Raw genomic sequence first — 6,275 nt, forward strand, 5'->3', positions numbered from 1 at the left:
AACCTACGATACTGCTGCATAAATTCAACCATTTACATCCCAAGTGTTTCATTTGCATCCACATGCAATCTGAGAGCATGAAACACACACACACACACACACACACTTGAGTTTGTGGAGTTAAATAAGTTCCAGTCAGTGTTCAACGTCACGCGACTGAATGATGAATTTGCAGGGTCATCTGATGTGGTTTAGGACGTCCACCACTAGGAGTCCTTCTCCTACTGTCGATCATGGAGGGAGGAGGTGAAAGGGCCGTCAGATGACGTCATAAACGAGAGAGTTTGAGTCAACTGAAGGTTTCATATGTACTATATAAATCACTAAACCTTTGTTGCGAGGACCACTGCTCTGCTCTATTGTGATAGAGCATTACAGTGATCTTAAAAACTCTTCATCTCTGCACAACAGCAAGTCAGTATCACACCTGCACGTTTTTGGCGCTGCGTTTCAGCAGGAAATGTCAGAGCAATGCCGCCCTACTTCAGATGTTAACGTTCACATTTTCACTTTCTAATATTTATAAAGTCATTAATGCCGACTCATGTTTCCTCAGAACCACAGCCTCTTGTTTCTCCAGCCACCGTGGTGTTGGTCTTGGGTGCAATCCGACAGTTCATTGCACACACCCCTGGTGTGTTTTCCTAAATATTCAGTCAGGGAATACGGTGCAGGTGAAATATTAGTAGATTAAAGTGACAGGCTTGGAACTCTCTATTCACCGGTGTAGGGAGCAGCGGAATCTACAATCATAAAAGGCTAAACATTTGAAGAATCATTTTTCATAGCCCATCCTTACGAGTCAGCGATGTTCTTGGGTGCAGATGATTCAGCACCAGCCACGGAAAGAAGCTCACACAGAGTGCTGGCCTCAGTGCGGATGGATTCATGAGGCTTCATGAAACCGTGTCCTCATTTCGAGACTTGGAATGTGAACTACCACTTCAGTGAAACCTCAGATCATTTCTAAAACAAGAGCGCCACCTTCTGAGCTGCTGCTGGAGGGCACCTCAGCAGCTCGCTGTCGCTGTCCCTTGCTTCTCGCCCAAAGTAGCACAACTCAGTTATGGGAATGAGTGGAAGCAAATGAACCACTAGTCTGGCGTAGTTGAATATTCTTGAATGCTTTGACTCCTGGAGATTTCCCAGATAAGAGGTCGAAAACAGCTCCAGTAGTCAGCAGAGGAGTCCTGCTCATTTCTTTCTCCTGGTCCTTCATCCATTACTAAAGCGTGGCCTCTCAGCCGCTGTCATCATCTTCCCTCCATCACTTGTATTCCACACAAACAAGCCACCATAAAAACAAACCCCCGTCCCCTCAGCCCTCCTCACACCCTCCGAGCATTTGCCTCGTCCCTTTCTCTAGCCACTCACTTATTTACCCCCGGCTCCCTCCTCCCTCTCCCGCTTGTCTGAACTCTGACAGGTGTGTAATTGAATGATTAATGACCAGCCGAGTGACCCCTCCCTCCGACTACAGACGCATTTCATTTATGCACCCCCCCACTCTCACACACACACACACATATACAAATGAAGGCCTCGGCACAGCGCTGAGCACATTTTTACATTACACACGTGCAATCATTTTGCATGAATGGGCCGCAGCTCCAGCGGTCAAACTCGAACCAGTCAGACTCGCGACATGATGGAAACATTAGGGAAAACATTCGCATGGAGACTTTCGCTGCTCTCTGTTCCTCGTCTCTGAAAACTCTCTCAGGTTTGATCCAGAATACATTTCCTCTCCCGCCGCCCGAGAGCAACATTTAATTACAGTTGTGCACGCCGGCCAACATTTGTCACATAAAGGTTTATGCTTCTTAATACAACTCTGTCTAATGGATCTGATGGCGGGGAGAGTAAAAGCTGCCAGCTGATTCATTCTATCTGGACCTGTCATAAAGCCGCTCTGTGAGTGAGAGCTGCGGTAACTGCTGCATGAAAAACTATATTTACTCTGGTTCTGTTCAGAGCCTGTGGAGCATGAGAGGTTCCAGCTGAGATACAGACACCCGGTTATTGCCTTCATCAAACACGAGCCTGCGACGCAAATGAACAATCCCTGATTCATGATGGAACAACACGCCCACCGGCTTTATGCTAGTCGGCTCAGAGGAGGGAAGAGTTTCTCATGATGTTGTCAAGTGTTGGACAACATGAAGAACACCCCGTGTGTTAGTGGCGCTAACAGTCTGTCATGGTCATCAGTTATTAAGTCGAAATAAATGAATCATTTTGAACTCAAACGGGGATCGAATTGGATTTCATGGTGGTGCCTCAACCCATGTGACCCAACCTGACGTGGCTCCTTGTCAGTGTTGGGAGATTTCCTGGAGATTATGATCTCTTTTAATCTCAGTTAATCGCAATAAAGATGAGTTAACTCACGATTAATGGCAACTTCATCACACATTTAGCATCTGTTCCGAATGTAACTAAAAGGAAGATGTTACCAACATGGCCAGTAATGTTTTCCTTGTGCGAGGTTTGTTCTCTCCAACAAGATCGTGCTTTTGAATGACCTCACTGACGCCACAGAAGAGGCTCACTGTAACATTGTAAACATTATTAGCCACTCTTGTGCTGATAACATTGTCCTCTAAGTTACTTAACACAACAACAGATAGGAAATTTAATTCAGATATAGTGTGATTAATCCAGGTGAATTATTATATGATGGTGAGGGCAGCTCATAACTAGCTGTAACTGAATGCCAGCGATATCCAGGTTGCATTGTTGTGTGTAATTCTTGTGTCCCCTTCAGTCTCCCAGGGAAAAGAAACCATGATGGCAGCCAGTAGTTCAAAACTCACTTGTTCATTTTACAATGGGAAAAACAGAGATAGAGAATAATAATGAATGGACCCAATGTCAGTGAGTGCAATGTGTTAGTTTGTGGATGGTTTGGTGTCTGAGCCTTTAGGACTCAAACCAGATTACATCAACCTCCACTATCTGGTCACAATTCTGGAAACTATTATTGCGGTTGAAGTAGTAAATCATGAAGAGGCTCAGCATGACAAGGGTGGATGAACATGATAGGAGGATGATAGGATGATAGGAGAAGCGGGCAGTGAGAAATGCAGAAAGAAACCTGCAACTGTGGTTCGATATTTGGATCACACGCATCCTAGAGGAAGAATAACTGACTGACCAGAAAGGTACGTCCAAATAATAATTGACATTATGTCTGACAGTATCTAAAATTTTTGTTTTTGCTAAATCCTCCAGGGCACAGCAGAGACTTATGTATTCTTCCTCATATCTTGAACAACACAGAAGAATGAAGCTAAAACCTCTCGCTCACCAGTGTTGCTCAGAGGCTCTGGTGAGGAAGATTCCTGTTTGTTGTTGAATACAGATCACTAGCTTCAAGTTGAATTTGCCGGGCTGACGAGGCTTCATGAAACAGCGTGCTCATTTTCAGGGCTCAGTTGGTGGCGCTCTCTGCTCCAAGAGCCTTAGATTTGAACCATTATTTCTATGGGGAACCTGAGTCACGCCTGTCTACTTCCACCTAATGGACCCTAAAAAAAATTGTCCAAAAATATGAATATCAGTCCATGGATAGATCAAAGTTATTTTCTGATCTGGATTAAAATATGCCATAGATCTCAGAAATGATTGCGAATTTGAAAGACACATTCTAATGCTGAGAGAGTGCTGCTTTTCCACCAGCATCAAAAGTGACCGTAGGTTTTGTGTTGTATGTAGTAGTGAACTACAATGCTAGTCTGCAGGATAAGTGTTTAACTCTGTCAGCTAATGTTTGCTAGCTTCTACCGCTGATAGTTTAGTATCTTTAGCACCTGAGCAGTTGGTTTCTATTGTGACGTCAAACATGCAACTTTTGATTTGCAGTCCAAATGATGCGTTTTCACAAGCAAATAAATCACAGATTACATGACAAACGTAGTAGAAACATTCTTGATCATTTAAACTGTGGTCCAGCATATGTGTGATCCAGAGCATCAGGCAAAGTGGATCAGAAACTTTGATCTCCCGTAGACTTCCATTCATTTTTTTCCAAGCCGAGGTGCTATGGATCGACCGGAAGGGGCGAGAACTTAGGCTCCCTATAAAACATCACATTTTTAAAGCAAGAGCGCCACCTATTGAGCTCTTAAAATGAGGACAATGTTCCATGAAGCCTCATCAGTCCATCCCAGGTGTCCAGTTTGTCATCTTTGAAAACATGTATATTTACAGCTCTAGCACTTGCACTGTATGAAATGACCAAGAACCATTTTCATGAACTTCTGCCTTCGAAGCCATGGCGTGGAAGTGCAGTGCCACGGCATTGCAGCTATAGCTGTGCAGCGCCACCTACAGGCTGAATCTTCATGTCTAAGCACCGGAAGCCGTGCAACAGAAACAAACTGTGAAATGAACATCATTGAGTCATGAAGTATCTAGGTGGTGCAGTGGCTCAGTCGAGCAAGTGTGTCTCTGTTTCCTTTGATTCCATTTTACTGTGAGTCCACATCATCCAACAACACTGAGATCCTTCTGTGAGACTTGAACCTGTAAAAAAACACATAATTGAACCATCAATTTTAACAGTAATTATACTGGAAATGTATTCAAACACATTTTTAAGCGCATATGTGTAATTATATTGATTTTTTATTTTTATTTTTCGAGAGAGTTTGTGATGCTTCCACTGACTGCAGCGCTAAACGTTTAATTGTGACTGAAAATAGAGCAAGTTGTGTGAAAAAAAGCTGGGGTAAAGGCTGAGGTCGAGGAGTGGGAGGGAGGGGTTGCAGGGCACAAAGAGAAATGAAAAGTGGAAGGGTTCGGGGGTCAGGCCCTGTGTGCCAGGCAGAACAGCCATTTCCTGTTGACCTCCACCTGAACTGTGGCCTCTGACCCCCCTGCTGCTCCAGGCCCACTGGGGGGGGCAGGGTGAGGTTTGAGGGCCATTCAGGTTTTTGTTGTGAGTCAGGGATGATATGGGTGGGTGTTTACCCGGGTGGGGAACAAGTGAGGAGGAATGTGGTGGAGAGTGTGGACTGATAGGCGGAGAGAAGTCCACAACAAGGCAGGTGTCGCTGCAGACCCTGGAACACGGCCGTCCTTTGGCTGGCTCCGTCGCCGGAGAGATTTTAAAAGGCCCACTTCAGTCCTGCGCAGTTGGGTCGGCCTCAGGCCACTGTCACATTTGAGCGGAAGACGAGTGGAGGTCAAGAAACTGAGAAGAGATGCCAGACCACACCCGTTTGTCAGATCCACCTCATCACCACAAAAATCCCACTGGATCAAACACTCCTGTTAAATAAGTGTGTGTGAGTGCGTGTGCCTAGTTCATGGTCTACTGTGTGTAACGTGTGTGTGCATGTATTTTTTGTGCCTGATCCTCGGAATGTTGAGTGTCCATATGTTTTGCAAGTTCTTGCGTGTGTGTGTGTCAATGTAAACACACTCTTTTCTGAGGGTTTGTGCGCGCACTTTTATGTGTTAGCATTGAGGCTGAAGTGTTTGCTTTATGACTGTGGTGTGAAGTCTTGAGGACTACGTGTCTATCATGTATAAACTGCTGAAATTTTTAAGAACTGGTTGTGACATTTGTGACTGAATTACTAACAGTTGCAGTTATGTCTGTATATGTCACATTTTAAGAAAATGTTTATTCCCCTAAATAATCCACATATTCAAATGTTTATTCGCAGCATTTTAGGATTGTTAAGACTGATTAGATTTGACCCTGGACTCGTCACTGAGTTCACTCTAAACAACTCCATAATTACCAAGTATTAACCATAAATAAACAATAATATTACAATTTGTTTATCAATATTAATTTGTGTTTCACAATCTTAAGTGATACCCACATACTGTATTTGTTACGTGGCAAAAGTATTTCAAAACTTGAATTTTCATAGGTGATAAAAGTTTCATTTTTCTCCTAAGGTTTTATTGAGTTTATCTGGGATCTCTGTGTGCCTCACCACCTTACACTGTGACTCTGCAGCAGACATGAATTTAATCGCACAGACAACTACCAACTACTGAGGCAAACAACCATGATGTTAGCCACAAGTGCACAACAAAGCTGCGTAATATCAGTGGTCAAATATGTCCCCCTTTCATGTTGCCCAAGGGTTGAGACACGTGTCACAAGCTGTATCAGCCTGGTCCCTAGTTTTCTGGTCCTCCATCATCACCTGCTGCCAACAGTCTGTTTGGAATGTGAAGCATTAAGGCGTCTTATCAGCAGCACTTTATCTCCAAACTCACAGGTCAAGATGAGGTGTTTGACCAGAAGACCA

This window comes from Synchiropus splendidus, chromosome 8 (assembly GCF_027744825.2).
Source record: "Synchiropus splendidus isolate RoL2022-P1 chromosome 8, RoL_Sspl_1.0, whole genome shotgun sequence".
Classification (NCBI taxonomy): Eukaryota; Metazoa; Chordata; class Actinopteri; order Syngnathiformes; family Callionymidae; genus Synchiropus; species Synchiropus splendidus.